At 47.3% G+C, this 27,861-nt stretch overlaps 15 non-coding genes and 2 pseudogenes across 15 annotated transcripts; all 17 read right to left on the reverse strand.

Annotated features, from left to right (window-relative positions):
* Window positions 1-814: 814 nt before the first annotated feature.
* On the reverse strand, window positions 815-1,005 carry LOC141214697 (U2 spliceosomal RNA). Its single transcript, XR_012283895.1, has one exon. It is a non-coding gene; the product is annotated as a U2 spliceosomal RNA (small nuclear RNA).
* A 1,115-nt stretch (window positions 1,006-2,120) lies between these two features.
* LOC141214700 (U2 spliceosomal RNA) lies at window positions 2,121-2,311 on the reverse strand. Its single transcript, XR_012283897.1, has one exon. It is a non-coding gene; the product is annotated as a U2 spliceosomal RNA (small nuclear RNA).
* A 1,115-nt stretch (window positions 2,312-3,426) lies between these two features.
* LOC141214701 (U2 spliceosomal RNA) lies at window positions 3,427-3,617 on the reverse strand. Its single transcript, XR_012283898.1, has one exon. It is a non-coding gene; the product is annotated as a U2 spliceosomal RNA (small nuclear RNA).
* Window positions 3,618-9,757: 6,140 nt separating this feature from the next.
* LOC141214702 (U2 spliceosomal RNA) lies at window positions 9,758-9,948 on the reverse strand. Its single transcript, XR_012283899.1, has one exon. It is a non-coding gene; the product is annotated as a U2 spliceosomal RNA (small nuclear RNA).
* Window positions 9,949-11,063: 1,115 nt separating this feature from the next.
* Window positions 11,064-11,244, reverse strand: LOC141214970 (U2 spliceosomal RNA; annotated as a pseudogene).
* A 794-nt stretch (window positions 11,245-12,038) lies between these two features.
* On the reverse strand, window positions 12,039-12,130 carry LOC141214472 (U2 spliceosomal RNA; annotated as a pseudogene).
* A 1,115-nt stretch (window positions 12,131-13,245) lies between these two features.
* Window positions 13,246-13,436, reverse strand: LOC141214703 (U2 spliceosomal RNA). Its single transcript, XR_012283900.1, has one exon. It is a non-coding gene; the product is annotated as a U2 spliceosomal RNA (small nuclear RNA).
* Window positions 13,437-14,551: 1,115 nt separating this feature from the next.
* On the reverse strand, window positions 14,552-14,742 carry LOC141214704 (U2 spliceosomal RNA). The gene has a single exon (XR_012283901.1). It is a non-coding gene; the product is annotated as a U2 spliceosomal RNA (small nuclear RNA).
* A 1,115-nt stretch (window positions 14,743-15,857) lies between these two features.
* LOC141214889 (U2 spliceosomal RNA) lies at window positions 15,858-16,048 on the reverse strand. The gene has a single exon (XR_012284079.1). It is a non-coding gene; the product is annotated as a U2 spliceosomal RNA (small nuclear RNA).
* Window positions 16,049-17,163: 1,115 nt separating this feature from the next.
* LOC141214914 (U2 spliceosomal RNA) lies at window positions 17,164-17,350 on the reverse strand. The gene has a single exon (XR_012284103.1). It is a non-coding gene; the product is annotated as a U2 spliceosomal RNA (small nuclear RNA).
* A 2,412-nt stretch (window positions 17,351-19,762) lies between these two features.
* On the reverse strand, window positions 19,763-19,953 carry LOC141214705 (U2 spliceosomal RNA). The gene has a single exon (XR_012283902.1). It is a non-coding gene; the product is annotated as a U2 spliceosomal RNA (small nuclear RNA).
* Window positions 19,954-21,071: 1,118 nt separating this feature from the next.
* On the reverse strand, window positions 21,072-21,262 carry LOC141214706 (U2 spliceosomal RNA). The gene has a single exon (XR_012283903.1). It is a non-coding gene; the product is annotated as a U2 spliceosomal RNA (small nuclear RNA).
* Window positions 21,263-22,380: 1,118 nt separating this feature from the next.
* Window positions 22,381-22,571, reverse strand: LOC141214707 (U2 spliceosomal RNA). Its single transcript, XR_012283904.1, has one exon. It is a non-coding gene; the product is annotated as a U2 spliceosomal RNA (small nuclear RNA).
* A 1,115-nt stretch (window positions 22,572-23,686) lies between these two features.
* Window positions 23,687-23,877, reverse strand: LOC141214708 (U2 spliceosomal RNA). Its single transcript, XR_012283905.1, has one exon. It is a non-coding gene; the product is annotated as a U2 spliceosomal RNA (small nuclear RNA).
* Window positions 23,878-24,992: 1,115 nt separating this feature from the next.
* Window positions 24,993-25,183, reverse strand: LOC141214709 (U2 spliceosomal RNA). The gene has a single exon (XR_012283906.1). It is a non-coding gene; the product is annotated as a U2 spliceosomal RNA (small nuclear RNA).
* A 1,112-nt stretch (window positions 25,184-26,295) lies between these two features.
* Window positions 26,296-26,486, reverse strand: LOC141214712 (U2 spliceosomal RNA). The gene has a single exon (XR_012283908.1). It is a non-coding gene; the product is annotated as a U2 spliceosomal RNA (small nuclear RNA).
* A 1,115-nt stretch (window positions 26,487-27,601) lies between these two features.
* LOC141214713 (U2 spliceosomal RNA) lies at window positions 27,602-27,792 on the reverse strand. Its single transcript, XR_012283909.1, has one exon. It is a non-coding gene; the product is annotated as a U2 spliceosomal RNA (small nuclear RNA).
* Window positions 27,793-27,861: the final 69 nt, after the last annotated feature.

Consider the following 27,861-nt stretch of genomic DNA (forward strand, 5'->3'; position numbering starts at 1 on the left):
AGGGCTCCTGTTTACATACCTCTCCTGCTGCTGCTGCTGCTGGCTGTCCAGCAGCAGACTGAAGGTGGCTGCTGCTGTGCACAGGTATATAAAGGCTCAGAGCCTATTATGACACGCGCAGCCAGCGTTCCATTGCCACATTCCATCTACTGCAGGCAGGATACCTGGCTGGCTGAATGTCGCTGAGAAGCTCACAGAGACCGCCATAAGCAACAGTTTAACAGAATGCCACAGACTAATCAACCAAACTTTTTGGGTTGGGTTCTCTTTTTTAGTCTGCAGGCATTAAATGAAAGAAGTCAGTGTTCCAGCAGAAGGAGACAACGTTTCAGAAAAGGCATTGTAGCAAACCAAAAAAAAATTTTAAGCGCAGCAGAGTAACCAGCGCACATACCTGTTAGCTCAGGTGAGTTTAAAAGGCTGCTGTTGATAACAAGGGCATTTGCTAAATAGATGGTGTGTGTGCAACAATATACTGAAAGGTCAATTATATTGTGCAGCTTATCTCACCACCTGTAGTTATTTAGGTGAAAGCTCCAAAATGCTTGCCTAATATGTCTGTTTATCCAAAAGGAAGTAAAAAGGGAGAGCTAGAAAGATAGCATTGCATCACATTACATGGCAATGCAATGCACAGTTGCTGAAGTTGAACCAAAATGAGCTTGTAATCTGGCTTCTGCAACTTTGAACATGAAAAATCCAATGAGGAGAAGAAAAGCAAAGCCAAAGAGTCCATCCCAAAATCCGACAAACAAGCAAAATGAACAAAAAACATTGAATTCAATTCTTTCTGATTTTAGAAACTGCATTAAAGAAGGGGTGCACCGGTCCTGGAGATACTGCAATACCAGGTCAATGCGTGGAGTGGACAGAGCAAGCTCTTTTTCCATCTCCCTGTTCTAAAAATCCATTTAATATATGGTCCCCAGATAGGGGACGTATCAGATATTAAACTGATAAGAACAGATACTACACTTGATCTTAGCCAAAAGGCCGAGAAGCGATAACCAGAATTGGTTTCAAACTACGGAGCCACCCAAGGATCCTGAAAAGTCCATTTGTGGAGATGAGCTCCTGGACTCCCGTTAAGAAGACATGTTGTCAACCTCTAGATCCCTTACATGCCTGCACTTTTCGGCTTGCTGCTGCTGCAATCCACGCGTTTTAGATCTGCATAACTCCACCTCTTTAAACACAGCACCTTCACCCCCTGCTGTTCCCACCCGCCTCAACACCGTTGGAAGGGAGGAGAACCAATTAAGGCGGGGGGTGGGGTGGAACGAGCAGCTGTCTACCCTTAGCAGGAGGGCTCCTGATTACATACCTCTCCTGCTGCTGCTGCTGCTGGCTGTCCAGCAGCAGACTGAAGGTGGCTGCTGCTGTGCACAGGTATATAAAGGCTCAGAGCCTATTATGACACGCGCAGCCAGCGTTCCATTGCCACATTCCATCTACTGCAGGCAGGATACCTGGCTGGCTGAATGTCGCTGAGAAGCTCACAGAGACCGCCATAAGCAACAGTTTAACAGAATGCCACAGACTAATCAACCAAACTTTTTGGGTTGGGTTCTCTTTTATAGTCTGCAGGCATTAAATGAAAGAAGTCAGTGTTCCAGCAGAAGGAGACAACGTTTCAGAAAAGGCATTGTAGCAAACCAAAAAAGAAATTTTAAGCGCAGCAGAGTAACCAGCGCACATACCTGTTAGCTCAGGTGAGTTTAAAAGGCTGCTGTTGATAACAAGGGCATTTGCTAAATAGATGGTGTGTGTGCAACAATATACTGAAAGGTCAATTATATTGTGCAGCTTATCTCACCACCTGTAGTTATTTAGGTGAAAGCTCCAAAATGCTTGCCTAATATGTCTGTTTATCCAAAAGGAAGTAAAAAGGGAGAGCTAGAAAGATAGCATTGCATCACATTACATGGCAATGCAATGCACAGTTGCTGAAGTTGAACCAAAATGAGCTTGTAATCTGGCTTCTGCAACTTTGAACATGAAAAATCCAATGAGGAGAAGAAAAGCAAAGCCAAAGAGTCCATCCCAAAATCCGACAAACAAGCAAAATGAACAAAAAACATTGAATTCAATTCTTTCTGATTTTAGAAACTGCATTAAAGAAGGGGTGCACCGGTCCTGGAGATACTGCAATACCAGGTCAATGCGTGGAGTGGACAGAGCAAGCTCTTTTTCCATCTCCCTGTTCTAAAAATCCATTTAATATATGGTCCCCAGATAGGGGACGTATCAGATATTAAACTGATAAGAACAGATACTACACTTGATCTTAGCCAAAAGGCCGAGAAGCGATAACCAGAATTGGTTTCAAACTACGGAGCCACCCAAGGATCCTGAAAAGTCCATTTGTGGAGATGAGCTCCTGGACTCCCGTTAAGAAGACATGTTGTCAACCTCTAGATCCCTTACATGCCTGCACTTTTCGGCTTGCTGCTGCTGCAATCCACGCGTTTTAGATCTGCATAACTCCACCTCTTTAAACACAGCACCTTCACCCCCTGCTGTTCCCACCCGCCTCAACACCGTTGGAAGGGAGGAGAACCAATTAAGGCGGGGGGTGGGGTGGAACGAGCAGCTGTCTACCCTTAGCAGGAGGGCTCCTGATTACATACCTCTCCTGCTGCTGCTGCTGCTGGCTGTCCAGCAGCAGACTGAAGGTGGCTGCTGCTGTGCACAGGTATATAAAGGCTCAGAGCCTATTATGACACGCGCAGCCAGCGTTCCATTGCCACATTCCATCTACTGCAGGCAGGATACCTGGCTGGCTGAATGTCGCTGAGAAGCTCACAGAGACCGCCATAAGCAACAGTTTAACAGAATGCCACAGACTAATCAACCAAACTTTTTGGGTTGGGTTCTCTTTTATAGTCTGCAGGCATTAAATGAAAGAAGTCAGTGTTCCAGCAGAAGGAGACAACGTTTCAGAAAAGGCATTGTAGCAAACCAAAAAAGAAATTTTAAGCGCAGCAGAGTAACCAGCGCACATACCTGTTAGCTCAGGTGAGTTTAAAAGGCTGCTGTTGATAACAAGGGCATTTGCTAAATAGATGGTGTGTGTGCAACAATATACTGAAAGGTCAATTATATTGTGCAGCTTATCTCACCACCTGTAGTTATTTAGGTGAAAGCTCCAAAATGCTTGCCTAATATGTCTGTTTATCCAAAAGGAAGTAAAAAGGGAGAGCTAGAAAGATAGCATTGCATCACATTACATGGCAATGCAATGCACAGTTGCTGAAGTTGAACCAAAATGAGCTTGTAATCTGGCTTCTGCAACTTTGAACATGAAAAATCCAATGAGGAGAAGAAAAGCAAAGCCAAAGAGTCCATCCCAAAATCCGACAAACAAGCAAAATGAACAAAAAACATTGAATTCAATTCTTTCTGATTTTAGAAACTGCATTAAAGAAGGGGTGCACCGGTCCTGGAGATACTGCAATACCAGGTCAATGCGTGGAGTGGACAGAGCAAGCTCTTTTTCCATCTCCCTGTTCTAAAAATCCATTTAATATATGGTCCCCAGATAGGGGACGTATCAGATATTAAACTGATAAGAACAGATACTACACTTGATCTTAGCCAAAAGGCCGAGAAGCGATAACCAGAATTGGTTTCAAACTACGGAGCCACCCAAGGATCCTGAAAAGTCCATTTGTGGAGATGAGCTCCTGGACTCCCGTTAAGAAGACATGTTGTCAACCTCTAGATCCCTTACATGCCTGCACTTTTCGGCTTGCTGCTGCTGCAATCCACGCGTTTTAGATCTGCATAACTCCACCTCTTTAAACACAGCACCTTCACCCCCTGCTGTTCCCACCCGCCTCAACACCGTTGGAAGGGAGGAGAACCAATTAAGGCGGGGGGTGGGGTGGAACGAGCAGCTGTCTACCCTTAGCAGGAGGGCTCCTGATTACATACCTCTCCTGCTGCTGCTGCTGCTGGCTGTCCAGCAGCAGACTGAAGGTGGCTGCTGCTGTGCACAGGTATATAAAGGCTCAGAGCCTATTATGACACGCGCAGCCAGCGTTCCATTGCCACATTCCATCTACTGCAGGCAGGATACCTGGCTGGCTGAATGTCGCTGAGAAGCTCACAGAGACCGCCATAAGCAACAGTTTAACAGAATGCCACAGACTAATCAACCAAACTTTTTGGGTTGGGTTCTCTTTTATAGTCTGCAGGCATTAAATGAAAGAAGTCAGTGTTCCAGCAGAAGGAGACAACGTTTCAGAAAAGGCATTGTAGCAAACCAAAAAAGAAATTTTAAGCGCAGCAGAGTAACCAGCGCACATACCTGTTAGCTCAGGTGAGTTTAAAAGGCTGCTGTTGATAACAAGGGCATTTGCTAAATAGATGGTGTGTGTGCAACAATATACTGAAAGGTCAATTATATTGTGCAGCTTATCTCACCACCTGTAGTTATTTAGGTGAAAGCTCCAAAATGCTTGCCTAATATGTCTGTTTATCCAAAAGGAAGTAAAAAGGGAGAGCTAGAAAGATAGTGACGCGCCCCCTGGGCCATATTCTTTATGGGAATATCCGGAGCCGGATCAGATGGGGGTTGTAGTCTCCGAGTGGCTATGACCCGGTCCGTGCCCAGGGTGTCAAACTCAGTTGTATGTGGCAGTCCTACAGATGTTAATAAGTTCTTAATGTCGACTACGCCACCTGTTGTATTGCGGTCACTATGGCCGCCGCTGCAGCAGGGTCCGCTGAGGCTGATGGTGTAGGTGCAGCTTGTGATGGTATAACCCCCAACGGGAGGGGTATAGCCTCAGAGGGGACAGGTGCAGAGGATGGGGGTTGTGGTGGTGCAGTGCAGACGGCAGTGAAGACAGAGTCGGGTTGTGCAGTTAAGGGTGTTTACTTACTGCAGATGTTGTACTGGTCACTCCAGCTTCGAGTGACCACCCGAGCCGTGCTGCGTCCACCAGGTCCTGGATCCAGCCAACCCCCAAACAAGTCCGGAGCGTGGCCCTGAGCTCTCCTTCTGTCCCGTTCTCTGGCCGTCCCCACCAGTGATCCACCTAGGTCCAGCTCCCTCGGGCCTTCTGTTGGGACACCCTTGGCCCTGGGTTCCCTGACCCTTCATGTGGTGTGCCTTCGGGGTGGATGTGGTGGGTGACCGTGGCAAACGCTGCCCACGGTCTCCGGTCTCTGGCTGGGGAATGTTTTTACCCCCACCAGCTTGGGTTCCGGTACCCTGATGCCGACTCTTCACCCGGGGATTTTAGTTGGGATCTTAGAGTCCTCTCTTCTGTTCCTCTGGGTCTCTCTCTTTTCTCCCTTGCTGCAGGCTGACTTCCTCTCTGCTTGCTGTCTGCTCCTCTGCAGCTGTCTTGCTGTCTCCAACTGACTTGTTCTCTGCATCTGACCCTGTTCTTTGTTGGTGCCCACCTTATATACACCCTCTATGTGTGAGCTCAGGTGACCAGCACCCAATGAGCTCCTATCTTTACCCAGGCTGCTCCCCCTATCTGCCCCTACACTACATGGGATGTACCACCCCCCTCCCACTCCAGCCAGGAACAGACTCGGTCGTACCTGCACATTTCTAAGTGGGAGTACCGTCGGCCTGTTCCCCGGAAATGGGATGTGTGTAGTGCATGCAGCCTACCGAGCTCAGTTCCACACTCCATCCTTACCCGGGAGTGGAATATCACACCTCTGGGTTGAGGTGCAATACCCCTGTAGCAGCCCAATCCTCAGGGTGCTACATTCCCCCCTGGTAAATCACAGCACGTCCTCGGGCTGTAAGACATAAAACAACACCAAAACATACAATTTTTTTCTTTTCATATAAACATAATAAAACATATAAAACATTATATATATATAAAACTTTTCATATAAACATTCTCGTCGTCTCTTGTTTCAGGTTCCTCCTCCGGACACTGTGCAACGTGTGTCCGGGAAAAGTGCGACAGTCTCTTAGAAAAATGGTTTTTCCTCTAAAACCGGTAGGGGGCGCTTTAGGAAGCGCAACTATATACAGGGAAGTTGGCCGCTCTCAGTCCTCGGCCAGGTAGAGGGAAGGGAATGGCTGCTCACAGTCCTCAGCCTGTGGGATTAAGGGGTTAACGGGTAAACAGTTCACTCAGCTGGTCCCAACGGGGACTATATATATGTTGCACTCAGCTGGTCCCAACGGGGACTATATATATGTTGCAACAGTCTCTTTGATACCCGGTCGGGTAACTATTTACATCACTGCTCTGCCGCACTCAACGGCGTCTTCCTCCTGCTCTTTGCTTATAGCTGGTTGTAACTTCAGACCCGTCCGGGTCCTCTTGCTCCTCCTCCTCGCACCGCAACTCCTCCTCCGTCAGGCGGTGTACGTGGAGGGCGTAAGGTCCTTTGGCACACTTGTGCCGGGTGAAGGTGACCTCGTCTCCGATGTAGAGGTCACGACCTCTGTGCCCCTCCGGCAGATGGGACTCCACGTCTCTGCGCGTGACAAAGACGTCGCCGGGGGTGTTGTTGTCTCTAATGAAGCCCCACCCATGCTGCTGGTTGAACTTTATTACAGTCCCGGTGGTACGGGGACTGTGCGCTGCACGGGGGTCCCTCCTGGTCCGGCTCTTCTGCTCGGCGCTCCTTATTTGGGCCTGTTGTTCTCGGACCCGCCTCTCTCTCCGCTCCCTTGCGAACTCCTCGAGCTGCTGTCGGCAACACTCAGCACGCTCCGCTGCAGCTGCCCGGGTTTCCTGAGTGAACCCCATTAGGTCTTCTCCGGTGGGGTCCCACTCAAACTGCGCTTCCGCTAGCGGGGGCGAGATCCTTATTACGGGCTTCGGAGCCGGAATCAGGGGTGCACACATGGCCCCAACCCTCCTCTGGTGCTCCAGTTCGTAATACTTCTGGGGCCAGATGAAAGGCTGCCCGTCCGGCCACGTGTGCTGGGCAAACAAGTCCTCTCCCAGACGCGGCACCCTTGGTTTTACGGGCGCGGGCGCGGTGGTGGTGGCGCCCGGGTTGCCCAGGCCTTGCGGCCAGGCCTGGGGCACCTGGAAGGTGAAGGGCACCGTTAATACGGCGGCGCCCTGGGCTACCTGGCCTTGCGACCAGGCCGGAGGCTCCGCGGAGGTAGGGGGCGCTGTTGGTGATGCGGCGCCCGGGGGTACTAGGCCTTGCGACCAGGCTGGTGGTATTTCCTGCTTTGTCACGCTCCGGGTCGAGGCGCGTGACGTCACAGGGGTCGCTGCGGCGGCTTCCGGTCGGGGCCTAGTCCATAGCGGTGACATGGCGGCTACGGGCACAGCAGGGGGACTTTCGGGCTCTGCGACGGGGAGCTGGGGCAGGTGGGCGGTTTCACGGCTTGGGGTATAGGCGTCCCCTTTACCTGCCTCCATGCGTTCGGCTCCCTTCTCGGCGCCGTCTCCGACCTTGGGTCCTCCCGCGCCATCCTCAGAGGCGGTCTGTCTCCTCATCTTGGCTGGCGTGCTCCGGGCCTTGGTTTGCTGGGCCATCTCTCGGCTCCATTCCGCCAATATCTCGCGCTGTACCCGGGCCATCCTCCGTGCGAGGCCCTCCAGGGCAGTCTGTGCACACTCCCGGTCTCGGGGGAGCTGTGCAAGGACCTCCACTAGGCCTAGTGGGGTCGTGGTGTCTAGCAGGCTCCTGACCAACGGGTCGGTGCTGCTCTGCTCTTCCTCCAGCAGGCTCCTGGCCAGCGGGCCGGTGCTGCTCTGCTCTCCTTCCTCGGTCTTTAGCAGACTCCTGGCCAGCGGGCCGGTGCTGTTCTGCTTTCTCTCCATATCCGGGTAAGCTTCTCCGCTACTCCTCGTTAGACTTCTTGCCTCCGGGTGCGCTCGCTCCAGACTGCTCCAGGCGGTACCCATCTTCGTTCTTTTCTTTCGTCTCCTCCCACTTCGAGGGCGGTCCCGGGGCCACTGGGTGACTGTCAGCTCCAGGGGCGGTTCTTTCACGCTGACAGACACCTCTAGCATCACAGTCTCTGTTGGTGGGGGCGGTTTCCACTTTTGGCGCCATTTTCTGTCCTGGCCCACGATGGGAGGCGGCCTCTTGCCCTCCTTTGGCACGCCCATAATGGCGTCCGCTGCTCTTCCAAGGCGGGAAATCTTCGGATTTGGCGGGAAGCGTCGCCCAGTGGCGGGAAACCCTGCAGATGGCGGGAACAAGCTGGAAATGGCGGACAATCGGCGGGAAACGACCTGTGATGGGGTCCGATGGCGTGGACCCTCCGGAACCGGCGGGAGACTTCTTTCTGAGGTAAACTTGCACTTTTCTTCAGGCACGCAGTACCCGGGTGTTGCGGGCACGTAATCCTGCCGACTACGCCAAAGTTGACGCGCCCCCTGGGCCATATTCTTTATGGGAATATCCGGAGCCGGATCAGATGGGGGTTGTAGTCTCCGAGTGGCTATGACCCGGTCCGTGCCCAGGGTGTCAAACTCAGTTGTATGTGGCAGTCCTACAGATGTTAATAAGTTCTTAATGTCGACTACGCCACCCGTTGTATTGCGGTCACTATGGCCGCCGCTGCAGCAGGGTCCGCTGAGGCTGATGGTGTAGGTGCAGCTTGTGATGGTATAACCCCCAACGGGAGGGGTATAGCCTCAGAGGGGACAGGTGCAGAGGATGGGGGTTGTGGTGGTGCAGTGCAGACGGCAGTGAAGACAGAGTCGGGTTGTGCAGTTAAGGGTGTTTACTTACTGCAGATGTTGTACTGGTCACTCCAGCTTCGAGTGACCACCCGAGCCGTGCTGCGTCCACCAGGTCCTGGATCCAGCCAACCCCCAAACAAGTCCGGAGCGTGGCCCTGAGCTCTCCTTCTGTCCCGTTCTCTGGCCGTCCCCACCAGTGATCCACCTAGGTCCAGCTCCCTCGGGCCTTCTGTTGGGACACCCTTGGCCCTGGGTTCCCTGACCCTTCATGTGGTGTGCCTTCGGGGTGGATGTGGTGGGTGACCGTGGCAAACGCTGCCCACGGTCTCCGGTCTCTGGCTGGGGAATGTTTTTACCCCCACCAGCTTGGGTTCCGGTACCCTGATGCCGACTCTTCACCCGGGGATTTTAGTTGGGATCTTAGAGTCCTCTCTTCTGTTCCTCTGGGTCTCTCTCTTTTCTCCCTTGCTGCAGGCTGACTTCCTCTCTGCTTGCTGTCTGCTCCTCTGCAGCTGTCTTGCTGTCTCCAACTGACTTGTTCTCTGCATCTGACCCTGTTCTTTGTTGGTGCCCACCTTATATACACCCTCTATGTGTGAGCTCAGGTGACCAGCACCCAATGAGCTCCTATCTTTACCCAGGCTGCTCCCCCTATCTGCCCCTACACTACATGGGATGTACCACCCCCCTCCCACTCCAGCCAGGAACAGACTCGGTCGTACCTGCACATTTCTAAGTGGGAGTACCGTCGGCCTGTTCCCCGGAAATGGGATGTGTGTAGTGCATGCAGCCTACCGAGCTCAGTTCCACACTCCATCCTTACCCGGGAGTGGAATATCACACCTCTGGGTTGAGGTGCAATACCCCTGTAGCAGCCGAATCCTCAGGGTGCTACAATAGCATTGCATCACATTACATGGCAATGCAATGCACAGTTGCTGAAGTTGAACCAAAATGAGCTTGTAATCTGGCTTCTGCAACTTTGAACATGAAAAATCCAATGAGGAGAAGAAAAGCAAAGCCAAAGAGTCCATCCCAAAATCCGACAAACAAGCAAAATGAACAAAAAACATTGAATTCAATTCTTTCTGATTTTAGAAACTGCATTAAAGAAGGGGTGCACCGGTCCTGGAGATACTGCAATACCAGGTCAATGCGTGGAGTGGACAGAGCAAGCTCTTTTTCCATCTCCCTGTTCTAAAAATCCATTTAATATATGGTCCCCAGATAGGGGACGTATCAGATATTAAACTGATAAGAACAGATACTACACTTGATCTTAGCCAAAAGGCCGAGAAGCGATAACCAGAATTGGTTTCAAACTACGGAGCCACCCAAGGATCCTGAAAAGTCCATTTGTGGAGATGAGCTCCTGGACTCCCGTTAAGAAGACATGTTGTCAACCTCTAGATCCCTTACATGCCTGCACTTTTCGGCTTGCTGCTGCTGCAATCCACGCGTTTTAGATCTGCATAACTCCACCTCTTTAAACACAGCACCTTCACCCCCTGCTGTTCCCACCCGCCTCAACACCGTTGGAAGGGAGGAGAACCAATTAAGGCGGGGGGTGGGGTGGAACGAGCAGCTGTCTACCCTTAGCAGGAGGGCTCCTGATTACATACCTCTCCTGCTGCTGCTGCTGCTGGCTGTCCAGCAGCAGACTGAAGGTGGCTGCTGCTGTGCACAGGTATATAAAGGCTCAGAGCCTATTATGACACGCGCAGCCAGCGTTCCATTGCCACATTCCATCTACTGCAGGCAGGATACCTGGCTGGCTGAATGTCGCTGAGAAGCTCACAGAGACCGCCATAAGCAACAGTTTAACAGAATGCCACAGACTAATCAACCAAACTTTTTGGGTTGGGTTCTCTTTTATAGTCTGCAGGCATTAAATGAAAGAAGTCAGTGTTCCAGCAGAAGGAGACAACGTTTCAGAAAAGGCATTGTAGCAAACCAAAAAAGAAATTTTAAGCGCAGCAGAGTAACCAGCGCACATACCTGTTAGCTCAGGTGAGTTTAAAAGGCTGCTGTTGATAACAAGGGCATTTGCTAAATAGATGGTGTGTGTGCAACAATATACTGAAAGGTCAATTATATTGTGCAGCTTATCTCACCACCTGTAGTTATTTAGGTGAAAGCTCCAAAATGCTTGCCTAATATGTCTGTTTATCCAAAAGGAAGTAAAAAGGGAGAGCTAGAAAGATAGCATTGCATCACATTACATGGCAATGCAATGCACAGTTGCTGAAGTTGAACCAAAATGAGCTTGTAATCTGGCTTCTGCAACTTTGAACATGAAAAATCCAATGAGGAGAAGAAAAGCAAAGCCAAAGAGTCCATCCCAAAATCCGACAAACAAGCAAAATGAACAAAAAACATTGAATTCAATTCTTTCTGATTTTAGAAACTGCATTAAAGAAGGGGTGCACCGGTCCTGGAGATACTGCAATACCAGGTCAATGCGTGGAGTGGACAGAGCAAGCTATTTTTCCATCTCCCTGTTCTAAAAATCCATTTAATATATGGTCCCCAGATAGGGGACGTATCAGATATTAAACTGATAAGAACAGATTTTTTTTTTTCGAAAGCCCGAATTCGTGTACAAAACCCGAGTGCGCTTAAAAAAGTGACAAGTGCCACAAAAAAAAGTGCACTAGGATGCTGGTCTTCTTGAAACCCTCTCCAAAAGGAGAAGGGTCCCCCAAACCATTCCCCGTCCGTCCGAGCCAGAAGGCCACAGCGAGGAACAGGGACAAATAGCCACCTCCAGCCGGAGCCAGAGGCGACCCAATCTTACCCCCAATACCTGCCCGAGTTCTCACCCGAGCAAGGCACTGGGAGCCAAAGACTGTGCACCCCTCCCGGAAGAGGGGAGCCAACACTGTTCTCCTCCCGAAAGAGGAGAGCCAGGGGGGTTCAGGGGGGAGCGGAACCTGATGGCCACACACTCCCCCCCTAGACCTGCCAAGAGAGGAACCCGTAAGGGAACCGCATCCCGACAAAATCCTAGTAAGGACGTGGACACACGTGAAAAAGTGGACACACAGTGACAAAAAAAAATTAAATAAATAGTGAAGGTTTCACAGTATAATACTGCCCGGACCTTCGACCGGGAATTGAAAAATTCCCCATCCTAAGGCCAGAAGGCCCGGAATAAGGGTGTGTGTGAAGAAAGAAATATTGAAGTGCTAGTGCAAATGTGCCATAAACTCAAGTGGGGTTCCCAATCCCAGTGAGTTAAGGCACCCCAGGGTCACCACTCCTGGGGCACTTCACACTTCGGGCTTTCGATCTTCCCCGGCCCAATGGCGTCGATCCTGGGGGGCCATGCTTTCCACCAGATGACTATATTAGCCAACTGGCGTACTAACAAGCGCCTAAACCCCAGTGTGCATAATGTATCAATCTACTAGGGCGGCCAACATCCAAAACCGCCTTTTCGAAAGATACTACACTTGATCTTAGCCAAAAGGCCGAGAAGCGATAACCAGAATTGGTTTCAAACTACGGAGCCACCCAAGGATCCTGAAAAGTCCATTTGTGGAGATGAGCTCCTGGACTCCCGTTAAGAAGACATGTTGTCAACCTCTAGATCCCTTACATGCCTGCACTTTTCGGCTTGCTGCTGCTGCAATCCACGCGTTTTAGATCTGCATAACTCCACCTCTTTAAACACAGCACCTTCACCCCCTGCTGTTCCCACCCGCCTCAACACCGTTGGAAGGGAGGAGAACCAATTAAGGCGGGGGGTGGGGTGGAACGAGCAGCTGTCTACCCTTAGCAGGAGGGCTCCTGATTACTTACCTCTCCTGCTGCTGCTGCTGCTGGCTGTCCAGCAGCAGACTGAAGGTGGCTGCTGCTGTGCACAGGTATATAAAGGCTCAGAGCCTATTATGACACGCGCAGCCAGCGTTCCATTGCCACATTCCATCTACTGCAGGCAGGATACCTGGCTGGCTGAATGTCGCTGAGAAGCTCACAGAGACCGCCATAAGCAACAGTTTAACAGAATGCCACAGACTAATCAACCAAACTTTTTGGGTTGGGTTCTCTTTTATAGTCTGCAGGCATTAAATGAAAGAAGTCAGTGTTCCAGCAGAAGGAGACAACGTTTCAGAAAAGGCATTGTAGCAAACCAAAAAAGAAATTTTAAGCGCAGCAGAGTAACCAGCGCACATACCTGTTAGCTCAGGTGAGTTTAAAAGGCTGCTGTTGATAACAAGGGCATTTGCTAAATAGATGGTGTGTGTGCAACAATATACTGAAAGGTCAATTATATTGTGCAGCTTATCTCACCACCTGTAGTTATTTAGGTGAAAGCTCCAAAATGCTTGCCTAATATGTCTGTTTATCCAAAAGGAAGTAAAAAGGGAGAGCTAGAAAGATAGCATTGCATCACATTACATGGCAATGCAATGCACAGTTGCTGAAGTTGAACCAAAATGAGCTTGTAATCTGGCTTCTGCAACTTTGAACATGAAAAATCCAATGAGGAGAAGAAAAGCAAAGCCAAAGAGTCCATCCCAAAATCTGACAAACAAGCAAAATGAACAAAAAACATTGAATTCAATTCTTTCTGATTTTAGAAACTGCATTAAAGAAGGGGTGCACCGGTCCTGGAGATACTGCAATACCAGGTCAATGCGTGGAGTGGACAGAGCAAGCTCTTTTTCCATCTCCCTGTTCTAAAAATCCATTTAATATATGGTCCCCAGATAGGGGACGTATCAGATATTAAACTGATAAGAACAGATACTACACTTGATCTTAGCCAAAAGGCCGAGAAGCGATAACCAGAATTGGTTTCAAACTACGGAGCCACCCAAGGATCCTGAAAAGTCCATTTGTGGAGATGAGCTCCTGGACTCCCGTTAAGAAGACATGTTGTCAACCTCTAGATCCCTTACATGCCTGCACTTTTCGGCTTGCTGCTGCTGCAATCCACGCGTTTTAGATCTGCATAACTCCACCTCTTTAAACACAGCACCTTCACCCCCTGCTGTTCCCACCCGCCTCAACACCGTTGGAAGGGAGGAGAACCAATTAAGGCGGGGGGTGGGGTGGAATGAGCAGCTGTCTACCCTTAGCAGGAGGGCTCCTGATTACATACCTCTCCTGCTGCTGCTGCTGCTGGCTGTCCAGCAGCAGACTGAAGGTGCCTGCTGCTGTGCACAGGTATATAAAGGCTCAGAGCCTATTATGACACGCGCAGCCAGCGTTCCATTGCCACATTCCATCTACTGCAGGCAGGATACCTGGCTGGCTGAATGTCGCTGAGAAGCTCACAGAGACCGCCATAAGCAACAGTTTAACAGAATGCCACAGACTAATCAACCAAACTTTTTGGGTTGGGTTCTCTTTTATAGTCTGCAGGCATTAAATGAAAGAAGTCAGTGTTCCAGCAGAAGGAGACAACGTTTCAGAAAAGGCATTGTAGCAAACCAAAAAAGAAATTTTAAGCGCAGCAGAGTAACCAGCGCACATACCTGTTAGCTCAGGTGAGTTTAAAAGGCTGCTGTTGATAACAAGGGCATTTGCTAAATAGATGGTGTGTGTGCAACAATATACTGAAAGGTCAATTATATTGTGCAGCTTATCTCACCACCTGTAGTTATTTAGGTGAAAGCTCCAAAATGCTTGCCTAATATGTCTGTTTATCCAAAAGGAAGTAAAAAGGGAGAGCTAGAAAGATAGCATTGCATCACATTACATGGCAATGCAATGCACAGTTGCTGAAGTTGAACCAAAATGAGCTTGTAATCTGGCTTCTGCAACTTTGAACATGAAAAATCCAATGAGGAGAAGAAAAGCAAAGCCAAAGAGTCCATCCCAAAATCCGACAAACAAGCAAAATGAACAAAAAACATTGAATTCAATTCTTTCTGATTTTAGAAACTGCATTAAAGAAGGGGTGCACCGGTCCTGGAGATACTGCAATACCAGGTCAATGCGTGGAGTGGACAGAGCAAGCTCTTTTTCCATCTCCCTGTTCTAAAAATCCATTTAATATATGGTCCCCAGATAGGGGACGTATCAGATATTAAACTGATAAGAACAGATACTACACTTGATCTTAGCCAAAAGGCCGAGAAGCGATAACCAGAATTGGTTTCAAACTACGGAGCCACCCAAGGATCCTGAAAAGTCCATTTGTGGAGATGAGCTCCTGGACTCCCGTTAAGAAGACATGTTGTCAACCTCTAGATCCCTTACATGCCTGCACTTTTCGGCTTGCTGCTGCTGCAATCCACGCGTTTTAGATCTGCATAACTCCACCTCTTTAAACACAGCACCTTCACCCCCTGCTGTTCCCACCCGCCTCAACACCGTTGGAAGGGAGGAGAACCAATTAAGGCGGGGGGTGGGGTGGAACGAGCAGCTGTCTACCCTTAGCAGGAGGGCTCCTGATTACATACCTCTCCTGCTGCTGCTGCTGCTGGCTGTCCAGCAGCAGACTGAAGGTGGCTGCTGCTGTGCACAGGTATATAAAGGCTCAGAGCCTATTATGACACGCGCAGCCAGCGTTCCATTGCCACATTCCATCTACTGCAGGCAGGATACCTGGCTGGCTGAATGTCGCTGAGAAGCTCACAGAGACCGCCATAAGCAACAGTTTAACAGAATGCCACAGACTAATCAACCAAACTTTTTGGGTTGGGTTCTCTTTTATAGTCTGCAGGCATTAAATGAAAGAAGTCAGTGTTCCAGCAGAAGGAGACAACGTTTCAGAAAAGGCATTGTAGCAAACCAAAAAAGAAATTTTAAGCGCAGCAGAGTAACCAGCGCACATACCTGTTAGCTCAGGTGAGTTTAAAAGGCTGCTGTTGATAACAAGGGCATTTGCTAAATAGATGGTGTGTGTGCAACAATATACTGAAAGGTCAATTATATTGTGCAGCTTATCTCACCACCTGTAGTTATTTAGGTGAAAGCTCCAAAATGCTTGCCTAATATGTCTGTTTATCCAAAAGGAAGTAAAAAGGGAGAGCTAGAAAGATAGCATTGCATCACATTACATGGCAATGCAATGCACAGTTGCTGAAGTTGAACCAAAATGAGCTTGTAATCTGGCTTCTGCAACTTTGAACATGAAAAATCCAATGAGGAGAAGAAAAGCAAAGCCAAAGAGTCCATCCCAAAATCCGACAAACAAGCAAAATGAACAAAAAACATTGAATTCAATTCTTTCTGATTTTAGAAACTGCATTAAAGAAGGGGTGCACCGGTCCTGGAGATACTGCAATACCAGGTCAATGCGTGGAGTGGACAGAGCAAGCTCTTTTTCCATCTCCCTGTTCTAAAAATCCATTTAATATATGGTCCCCAGATAGGGGACGTATCAGATATTAAACTGATAAGAACACATACTACACTTGATCTTAGCCAAAAGGCCGAGAAGCGATAACCAGAATTGGTTTCAAACTACGGAGCCACCCAAGGATCCTGAAAAGTCCATTTGTGGAGATGAGCTCCTGGACTCCCGTTAAGAAGACATGTTGTCAACCTCTAGATCCCTTACATGCCTGCACTTTTCGGCTTGCTGCTGCTGCAATCCACGCATTTTAGATCTGCATAACTCCACCTCTTTAAACACAGCACCTTCACCCCCTGCTGTTCCCACCCGCCTCAACACCGTTGGAAGGGAGGAGAACCAATTAAGGCGGGGGGTGGGGTGGAACGAGCAGCTGTCTACCCTTAGCAGGAGGGCTCCTGATTACATACCTCTCCTGCTGCTGCTGCTGCTGGCTGTCCAGCAGCAGACTGAAGGTGGCTGCTGCTGTGCACAGGTATATAAAGGCTCAGAGCCTATTATGACACGCGCAGCCAGCGTTCCATTGCCACATTCCATCTACTGCAGGCAGGATACCTGGCTGGCTGAATGTCGCTGAGAAGCTCACAGAGACCGCCATAAGCAACAGTTTAACAGAATGCCACAGACTAATCAACCAAACTTTTTGGGTTGGGTTCTCTTTTATAGTCTGCAGGCATTAAATGAAAGAAGTCAGTGTTCCAGCAGAAGGAGACAACGTTTCAGAAAAGGCATTGTAGCAAACCAAAAAAGAAATTTTAAGCGCAGCAGAGTAACCAGCGCACATACCTGTTAGCTCAGGTGAGTTTAAAAGGCTGCTGTTGATAACAAGGGCATTTGCTAAATAGATGGTGTGTGTGCAACAATATACTGAAAGGTCAATTATATTGTGCAGCTTATCTAACCACCTGTAGTTATTTAGGTGAAAGCTCCAAAATGCTTGCCTAATATGTCTGTTTATCCAAAAGGAAGTAAAAAGGGAGAGCTAGAAAGATAGCATTGCATCACATTACATGGCAATGCAATGCACAGTTGCTGAAGTTGAACCAAAATGAGCTTGTAATCTGGCTTCTGCAACTTTGAACATGAAAAATCCAATGAGGAGAAGAAAAGCAAAGCCAAAGAGTCCATCCCAAAATCCGACAAACAAGCAAAATGAACAAAAAACATTGAATTCAATTCTTTCTGATTTTAGAAACTGCATTAAAGAAGGGGTGCACCGGTCCTGGAGATACTGCAATACCAGGTCAATGCGTGGAGTGGACAGAGCAAGCTCTTTTTCCATCTCCCTGTTCTAAAAATCCATTTAATATATGGTCCCCAGATAGGGGACGTATCAGATATTAAACTGATAAGAACAGATTTTTTTAATTGAATGCGTCAGAAGACGCGACATAAATTAAATTCCATTTGCATGGATAACCAAAAAAATGTCGCCTACGCCTTCATCATCCGAATTCAACTTTTTGTTTTTTTTAAGAAAATTTAATGATAATTAATAAATAAAACATAACATAACATATCCTTACATCAACAACAAAAAACTTCCAACAAAAACATCAACTCAACATTTTTCTTCTTCCACGTTTCTTCTTCCTCCATGACATGTCCAACAATTTCCAGTCAAAACCTTGCAGCAAAATCTTTTCATCTTCTTCAGCTTCAGCACTGGTATCAACACAATCCTGCATTACTTTCTCTTTTCCCTTATCATCCACCTTCCTTTTTTCCTTAACGTCTTTACTTCTAGGTACTCTCTCCAGTCTGCAAAACATAGAGTCCCCAACTCCTGAGAACTCCTGCTTCTCTCCCACAAACTCCTTCTTATTTTCAACTACTTGTATATCTTTGTCTTCTTTCTCTTTACAATCTTCAAACGATTCTTCAAATATCTTTTTCCCTTTCTCCTCTTTTTTCCCACCTTCCTCATAACAAAATCCAGGTTTCCCATTATCAATTCTTCTTTTACCATTTTCCACATAACTGAATCCACATTTACCATTTATAACAATCCTTCCTAAACTTAGTTCATTTTGTCCATTTTCCCAAACTAGGAAACTTCTCTTCCCATTCCAGACTCCCACTTTATTTAAGTAGTCCTTCTGGAATTTTACCAAAATACTCCATGGCTTCAAAAACTCCATCACTTCCTCCATCTCTACAAAGGGGTCATCCATACAGATAACCACCTTTTTCGGCCTTCCAGCAAAAAGAGCATTAACTCCAATTTCTTTTCCTTCCCAATTCTTGAGAAGACAAATACACTTTTCTTCAGACTTCAGTGTTACGTCAAATACCTTTTTAAACTTGATTTCTTGCATACAAAAAATGTCCTCTTCAATGATCGTCCCATACTTGAACAGAATATCCAAGATCTGATTCTCCTCCAACGAAAAATCCTCTAACTCCGTCTTCACATAGAACCGTAAACAGTTCCTCTTCCTCGTCAACTCCATCTTCTTCCTCCAAAAGAACTGCCCCCCACAGCTATGTGTGGTGACACGATGATCGCCTCTCGTTGCCCAGGGACTAATCCGACTCCCCAATAGCAGCAGGAGGGTGAAGCCCTGCCGTTAGACAAAGCGATCCCCCCAGGCCAAGGAGCCGGGTACCCTGGGCACCTCCTAGCCAAGGCCAAGGCAGCAACTGGTAGATCACTGCACCTGATCTTAGCCAAAAGGCCGAGAAGCGATAACCAGAATTGGTTTCAAACTACGGAGCCACCCAAGGATCCTGAAAAGTCCATTTGTGGAGATGAGCTCCTGGACTCCCGTTAAGAAGACATGTTGTCAACCTCTAGATCCCTTACATGCCTGCACTTTTCGGCTTGCTGCTGCTGCAATCCACGCGTTTTAGATCTGCATAACTCCACCTCTTTAAACACAGCACCTTCACCCCCTGCTGTTCCCACCCGCCTCAACACCATTGGAAGGGAGGAGAACCAATTAAGGCGGGGGGTGGGGTGGAACGAGCAGCTGTCTACCCTTAGCAGGAGGGCTCCTGATTACATACCTCTCCTGCTGCTGCTGCTGCTGGCTGTCCAGCAGCAGACTGAAGGTGGCTGCTGCTGTGCACAGTTATATAAAGGCTCAGAGCCTATTATGACACGCGCAGCCAGCGTTCCATTGCCACATTCCATCTACTGCAGGCAGGATACCTGGCTGGCTGAATGTCGCTGAGAAGCTCACAGAGACCGCCATAAGCAACAGTTTAACAGAATGCCACAGACTAATCAACCAAACTTTTTGGGTTGGGTTCTCTTTTATAGTCTGCAGGCATTAAATGAAAGAAGTCAGTGTTCCAGCAGAAGGAGACAACGTTTCAGAAAAGGCATTGTAGCAAACCAAAAAAGAAATTTTAAGCGCAGCAGAGTAACCAGCGCACATACCTGTTAGCTCAGGTGAGTTTAAAAGGCTGCTGTTGATAACAAGGGCATTTGCTAAATAGATGGTGTGTGTGCAACAATATACTGAAAGGTCAATTATATTGTGCAGCTTATCTCACCACCTGTAGTTATTTAGGTGAAAGCTCCAAAATGCTTGCCTAATATGTCTGTTTATCCAAAAGGAAGTAAAAAGGGAGAGCTAGAAAGATAGCATTGCATCACATTACATGGCAATGCAATGCACAGTTGCTGAAGTTGAACCAAAATGAGCTTGTAATCTGGCTTCTGCAACTTTGAACATGAAAAATCCAATGAGGAGAAGAAAAGCAAAGCCAAAGAGTCCATCCCAAAATCCGACAAACAAGCAAAATGAACAAAAAACATTGAATTCAATTCTTTCTGATTTTAGAAACTGCATTAAAGAAGGGGTGCACCGGTCCTGGAGATACTGCAATACCAGGTCAATGCGTGGAGTGGACAGAGCAAGCTCTTTTTCCATCTCCCTGTTCTAAAAATCCATTTAATATATGGTCCCCAGATAGGGGACGTATCAGATATTAAACTGATAAGAACAGATACTACACTTGATCTTAGCCAAAAGGCCGAGAAGCGATAACCAGAATTGGTTTCAAACTACGGAGCCACCCAAGGATCCTGAAAAGTCCATTTGTGGAGATGAGCTCCTGGACTCCCGTTAAGAAGACATGTTGTCAACCTCTAGATCCCTTACATGCCTGCACTTTTCGGCTTGCTGCTGCTGCAATCCACGCGTTTTAGATCTGCATAACTCCACCTCTTTAAACACAGCACCTTCACCCCCTGCTGTTCCCACCCGCCTCAACACCGTTGGAAGGGAGGAGAACCAATTAAGGCGGGGGGTGGGGTGGAACGAGCAGCTGTCTACCCTTAGCAGGAGGGCTCCTGATTACATACCTCTCCTGCTGCTGCTGCTGCTGCTGGCTGTCCAGCAGCAGACTGAAGGTGGCTGCTGCTGTGCACAGGTATATAAAGGCTCAGAGCCTATTATGACACGCGCAGCCAGCGTTCCATTGCCACATTCCATCTACTGCAGGCAGGATACCTGGCTGGCTGAATGTCGCTGAGAAGCTCACAGAGACCGCCATAAGCAACAGTTTAACAGAATGCCACAGACTAATCAACCAAACTTTTTGGGTTGGGTTCTCTTTTATAGTCTGCAGGCATTAAATGAAAGAAGTCAGTGTTCCAGCAGAAGGAGACAACGTTTCAGAAAAGGCATTGTAGCAAACCAAAAAAGAAATTTTAAGCGCAGCAGAGTAACCAGCGCACATACCTGTTAGCTCAGGTGAGTTTAAAAGGCTGCTGTTGATAACAAGGGCATTTGCTAAATAGATGGTGTGTGTGCAACAATATACTGAAAGGTCAATTATATTGTGCAGCTTATCTCACCACCTGTAGTTATTTAGGTGAAAGCTCCAAAATGCTTGCCTAATATGTCTGTTTATCCAAAAGGAAGTAAAAAGGGAGAGCTAGAAAGATAGCATTGCATCACATTACATGGCAATGCAATGCACAGTTGCTGAAGTTGAACCAAAATGAGCTTGTAATCTGGCTTCTGCAACTTTGAACATGAAAAATCCAATGAGGAGAAGAAAAGCAAAGCCAAAGAGTCCATCCCAAAATCCGACAAACAAGCAAAATGAACAAAAAACATTGAATTAAATTCTTTCTGATTTTAGAAACTGCATTAAAGAAGGGGTGCACCGGTCCTGGAGATACTGCAATACCAGGTCAATGCGTGGAGTGGACAGAGCAAGCTCTTTTTCCATCTCCCTGTTCTAAAAATCCATTTAATATATGGTCCCCAGATAGGGGACGTATCAGATATTAAACTGATAAGAACAGATACTACACTTGATCTTAGCCAAAAGGCCGAGAAGCGATAACCAGAATTGGTTTCAAACTACGGAGCCACCCAAGGATCCTGAAAAGTCCATTTGTGGAGATGAGCTCCTGGACTCCCGTTAAGAAGACATGTTGTCAACCTCTAGATCCCTTACATGCCTGCACTTTTCGGCTTGCTGCTGCTGCAATCCACGCGTTTTAGATCTGCATAACTCCACCTCTTTAAACACAGCACCTTCACCCCCTGCTGTTCCCACCCGCCTCAACACCGTTGGAAGGGAGGAGAACCAATTAAGGCGGGGGGTGGGGTGGAACGAGCAGCTGTCTACCCTTAGCAGGAGGGCTCCTGATTACATACCTCTCCTGCTGCTGCTGCTGCTGCTGGCTGTCCAGCAGCAGACTGAAGGTGGCTGCTGCTGTGCACAGGTATATAAAGGCTCAGAGCCTATTATGACACGCGCAGCCAGCGTTCCATTGCCACATTCCATCTACTGCAGGCAGGATACCTGGCTGGCTGAATGTCGCTGAGAAGCTCACAGAGACCGCCATAAGCAACAGTTTAACAGAATGCCACAGACTAATCAACCAAACTTTTTGGGTTGGGTTCTCTTTTATAGTCTGCAGGCATTAAATGAAAGAAGTCAGTGTTCCAGCAGAAGGAGACAACGTTTCAGAAAAGGCATTGTAGCAAACCAAAAAAGAAATTTTAAGCGCAGCAGAGTAACCAGCGCACATACCTGTTAGCTCAGGTGAGTTTAAAAGGCTGCTGTTGATAACAAGGGCATTTGCTAAATAGATGGTGTGTGTGCAACAATATACTGAAAGGTCAATTATATTGTGCAGCTTATCTCACCACCTGTAGTTATTTAGGTGAAAGCTCCAAAATGCTTGCCTAATATGTCTGTTTATCCAAAAGGAAGTAAAAAGGGAGAGCTAGAAAGATAGCATTGCATCACATTACATGGCAATGCAATGCACAGTTGCTGAAGTTGAACCAAAATGAGCTTGTAATCTGGCTTCTGCAACTTTGAACATGAAAAATCCAATGAGGAGAAGAAAAGCAAAGCCAAAGAGTCCATCCCAAAATCCGACAAACAAGCAAAATGAACAAAAAACATTGAATTCAATTCTTTCTGATTTTAGAAACTGCATTAAAGAAGGGGTGCACCGGTCCTGGAGATACTGCAATACCAGGTCAATGCGTGGAGTGGACAGAGCAAGCTCTTTTTCCATCTCCCTGTTCTAAAAATCCATTTAATATATGGTCCCCAGATAGGGGACGTATCAGATATTAAACTGATAAGAACAGATACTACACTTGATCTTAGCCAAAAGGCCGAGAAGCGATAACCAGAATTGGTTTCAAACTACGGAGCCACCCAAGGATCCTGAAAAGTCCATTTGTGGAGATGAGCTCCTGGACTCCCGTTAAGAAGACATGTTGTCAACCTCTAGATCCCTTACATGCCTGCACTTTTCGGCTTGCTGCTGCTGCAATCCACGCGTTTTAGATCTGCATAACTCCACCTCTTTAAACACAGCACCTTCACCCCCTGCTGTTCCCACCCGCCTCAACACCGTTGGAAGGGAGGAGAACCAATTAAGGCGGGGGGTGGGGTGGAACGAGCAGCTGTCTACCCTTAGCAGGAGGGCTCCTGATTACATACCTCTCCTGCTGCTGCTGCTGCTGGCTGTCCAGCAGCAGACTGAAGGTGGCTGCTGCTGTGCACAGGTATATAAAGGCTCAGAGCCTATTATGACACGCGCAGCCAGCGTTCCATTGCCACATTCCATCTACTGCAGGCAGGATACCTGGCTGGCTGAATGTCGCTGAGAAGCTCACAGAGACCGCCATAAGCAACAGTTTAACAGAATGCCACAGACTAATCAACCAAACTTTTTGGGTTGGGTTCTCTTTTATAGTCTGCAGGCATTAAATGAAAGAAGTCAGTGTTCCAGCAGAAGGAGACAACGTTTCAGAAAAGGCATTGTAGCAAACCAAAAAAGAAATTTTAAGCGCAGCAGAGTAACCAGCGCACATACCTGTTAGCTCAGGTGAGTTTAAAAGGCTGCTGTTGATAACAAGGGCATTTGCTAAATAGATGGTGTGTGTGCAACAATATACTGAAAGGTCAATTATATTGTGCAGCTTATCTCACCACCTGTAGTTATTTAGGTGAAAGCTCCAAAATGCTTGCCTAATATGTCTGTTTATCCAAAAGGAAGTAAAAAGGGAGAGCTAGAAAGATAGCATTGCATCACATTACATGGCAATGCAATGCACAGTTGCTGAAGTTGAACCAAAATGAGCTTGTAATCTGGCTTCTGCAACTTTGAACATGAAAAATCCAATGAGGAGAAGAAAAGCAAAGCCAAAGAGTCCATCCCAAAATCCGACAAACAAGCAAAATGAACAAAAAACATTGAATTCAATTCTTTCTGATTTTAGAAACTGCATTAAAGAAGGGGTGCACCGGTCCTGGAGATACTGCAATACCAGGTCAATGCGTGGAGTGGACAGAGCAAGCTCTTTTTCCATCTCCCTGTTCTAAAAATCCATTTAATATATGGTCCCCAGATAGGGGACGTATCAGATATTAAACTGATAAGAACAGATACTACACTTGATCTTAGCCAAAAGGCCGAGAAGCGATAACCAGAATTGGTTTCAAACTACGGAGCCACCCAAGGATCCTGAAAAGTCCATTTGTGGAGATGAGCTCCTGGACTCCCGTTAAGAAGACATGTTGTCAACCTCTAGATCCCTTACATGCCTGCACTTTTCGGCTTGCTGCTGCTGCAATCCACGCGTTTTAGATCTGCATAACTCCACCTCTTTAAACACAGCACCTTCACCCCCTGCTGTTCCCACCCGCCTCAACACCGTTGGAAGGGAGGAGAACCAATTAAGGCGGGGGGTGGGGTGGAACGAGCAGCTGTCTACCCTTAGCAGGAGGGCTCCTGATTACATACCTCTCCTGCTGCTGCTGCTGCTGGCTGTCCAGCAGCAGACTGAAGGTGGCTGCTGCTGTGCACAGGTATATAAAGGCTCAGAGCCTATTATGACACGCGCAGCCAGCGTTCCATTGCCACATTCCATCTACTGCAGGCAGGATACCTGGCTGGCTGAATGTCGCTGAGAAGCTCACAGAGACCGCCATAAGCAACAGTTTAACAGAATGCCACAGACTAATCAACCAAACTTTTTGGGTTGGGTTCTCTTTTATAGTCTGCAGGCATTAAATGAAAGAAGTCAGTGTTCCAGCAGAAGGAGACAACGTTTCAGAAAAGGCATTGTAGCAAACCAAAAAAGAAATTTTAAGCGCAGCAGAGTAACCAGCGCACATACCTGTTAGCTCAGGTGAGTTTAAAAGGCTGCTGTTGATAACAAGGGCATTTGCTAAATAGATGGTGTGTGTGCAACAATATACTGAAAGGTCAATTATATTGTGCAGCTTATCTCACCACCTGTAGTTATTTAGGTGAAAGCTCCAAAATGCTTGCCTAATATGTCTGTTTATCCAAAAGGAAGTAAAAAGGGAGAGCTAGAAAGATAGCATTGCATCACATTACATGGCAATGCAATGCACAGTTGCTGAAGTTGAACCAAAATGAGCTTGTAATCTGGCTTCTGCAACTTTGAACATGAAAAATCCAATGAGGAGAAGAAAAGCAAAGCCAAAGAGTCCATCCCAAAATCCGACAAACAAGCAAAATGAACAAAAAACATTGAATTCAATTCTTTCTGATTTTAGAAACTGCATTAAAGAAGGGGTGCACCGGTCCTGGAGATACTGCAATACCAGGTCAATGCGTGGAGTGGACAGAGCAAGCTCTTTTTCCATCTCCCTGTTCTAAAAATCCATTTAATATATGGTCCCCAGATAGGGGACGTATCAGATATTAAACTGATAAGAACAGATACTACACTTGATCTTAGCCAAAAGGCCGAGAAGCGATAACCAGAATTGGTTTCAAACTACGGAGCCACCCAAGGATCCTGAAAAGTCCATTTGTGGAGATGAGCTCCTGGACTCCCGTTAAGAAGACATGTTGTCAACCTCTAGATCCCTTACATGCCTGCACTTTTCGGCTTGCTGCTGCTGCAATCCACGCGTTTTAGATCTGCATAACTCCACCTCTTTAAACACAGCACCTTCACCCCCTGCTGGTCCCACCCGCCTCAACACCGTTGGAAGGGAGGAGAACCAATTAAGGCGGGGGGTGGGGTGGAACGAGCAGCTGTCTACCCTTAGCAGGAGGGCTCCTGATTACATACCTCTCCTGCTGCTGCTGCTGGCTGTCCAGCAGCAGACTGAAGGTGGCTGCTGCTGTGCACAGGTATATAAAGGCTCAGAGCCTATTATGACACGCGCAGCCAGCGTTCCATTGCCACATTCCATCTACTGCAGGCAGGATACCTGGCTGGCTGAATGTCGCTGAGAAGCTCACAGAGACCGCCATAAGCAACAGTTTAACAGAATGCCACAGACTAATCAACCAAACTTTTTGGGTTGGGTTCTCTTTTATAGTCTGCAGGCATTAAATGAAAGAAGTCAGTGTTCCAGCAGAAGGAGACAACGTTTCAGAAAAGGCATTGTAGCAAACCAAAAAAGAAATTTTAAGCGCAGCAGAGTAACCAGCGCACATACCTGTTAGCTCAGGTGAGTTTAAAAGGCTGCTGTTGATAACAAGGGCATTTGCTAAATAGATGGTGTGTGTGCAACAATATACTGAAAGGTCAATTATATTGTGCAGCTTATCTCACCACCTGTAGTTATTTAGGTGAAAGCTCCAAAATGCTTGCCTAATATGTCTGTTTATCCAAAAGGAAGTAAAAAGGGAGAGCTAGAAAGATAGCATTGCATCACATTACATGGCAATGCAATGCACAGTTGCTGAAGTTGAACCAAAATGAGCTTGTAATCTGGCTTCTGCAACTTTGAACATGAAAAATCCAATGAGGAGAAGAAAAGCAAAGCCAAAGAGTCCATCCCAAAATCCGACAAACAAGCAAAATGAACAAAAAACATTGAATTCAATTCTTTCTGATTTTAGAAACTGCATTAAAGAAGGGGTGCACCGGTCCTGGAGATACTGCAATACCAGGTCAATGCGTGGAGTGGACAGAGCAAGCTCTTTTTCCATCTCCCTGTTCTAAAAATCCATTTAATATATGGTCCCCAGATAGGGGACGTATCAGATATTAAACTGATAAGAACAGATACTACACTTGATCTTAGCCAAAAGGCCGAGAAGCGATAACCAGAATTGGTTTCAAACTACGGAGCCACCCAAGGATCCTGAAAAGTCCATTTGTGGAGATGAGCTCCTGGACTCCCGTTAAGAAGACATGTTGTCAACCTCTAGATCCCTTACATGCCTGAACTTTTCGGCTTGCTGCTGCTGCAATCCACGCGTTTTAGATCTGCATAACTCCACCTCTTTAAACACAGCACCTTCACCCCCTGCTGTTCCCACCCGCCTCAACACCGTTGGAAGGGAGGAGAACCAATTAAGGTGGGGGGTGGGGTGGAACGAGCAGCTGTCTACCCTTAGCAGGAGGGCTCCTGATTACATACCTCTCCTGCTGCTGCTGCTGCTGGCTGTCCAGCAGCAGACTGAAGGTGGCTGCTGCTGTGCACAGGTATATAAAGGCTCAGAGCCTATTATGACACGCGCAGCCAGCGTTCCATTGCCACATTCCATCTACTGCAGGCAGGATACCTGGCTGGCTGAATGTCGCTGAGAAGCTCACAGAGACCGCCATAAGCAACAGTTTAACAGAATGCCACAGACTAATCAACCAAACTTTTTGGGTTGGGTTCTCTTTTATAGTCTGCAGGCATTAAATGAAAGAAGTCAGTGTTCCAGCAGAAGGAGACAACGTTTCAGAAAAGGCATTGTAGCAAACCAAAAAAGAAATTTTAAGCGCAGCAGAGTAACCAGCGCACATACCTGTTAGCTCAGGTGAGTTTAAAAGGCTGCTGTTGATAACAAGGGCATTTGCTAAATAGATGGTGTGTGTGCAACAATATACTGAAAGGTCAATTATATTGTGCAGCTTATCTCACCACCTGTAGTTATTTAGGTGAAAGCTCCAAAATGCTTGCCTAATATGTCTGTTTATCCAAAAGGAAGTAAAAAGGGAGAGCTAGAAAGATAGCATTGCATCACATTACATGGCAATGCAATGCACAGTTGCTGAAGTTGAACCAAAATGAGCTTGTAATCTGGCTTCTGCAACTTTGAACATGAAAAATCCAATGAGGAGAAGAAAAGCAAAGCCAAAGAGTCCATCCCAAAATCCGACAAACAAGCAAAATGAACAAAAAACATTGAATTCAATTCTTTCTGATTTTAGAAACTGCATTAAAGAAGGGGTGCACCGGTCCTGGAGATACTGCAATACCAGGTCAATGCGTGGAGTGGACAGAGCAAGCTCTTTTTCCATCTCCCTGTTCTAAAAATCCATTTAATATATGGTCCCCAGATAGGGGACGTATCAGATATTAAACTGATAAGAACAGATACTACACTTGATCTTAGCCAAAAGGCCGAGAAGCGATAACCAGAATTGGTTTCAAACTACGGAGCCACCCAAGGATCCTGAAAAGTCCATTTGTGGAGATGAGCTC

This window comes from Phyllobates terribilis, unplaced genomic scaffold, assembly GCF_046119375.1.
Source record: "Phyllobates terribilis strain yellow unplaced genomic scaffold, ASM4611937v1 Scaffold_223__1_contigs__length_3252167, whole genome shotgun sequence".
Lineage (NCBI taxonomy): Eukaryota > Metazoa > Chordata > Amphibia > Anura > Dendrobatidae > Phyllobates > Phyllobates terribilis.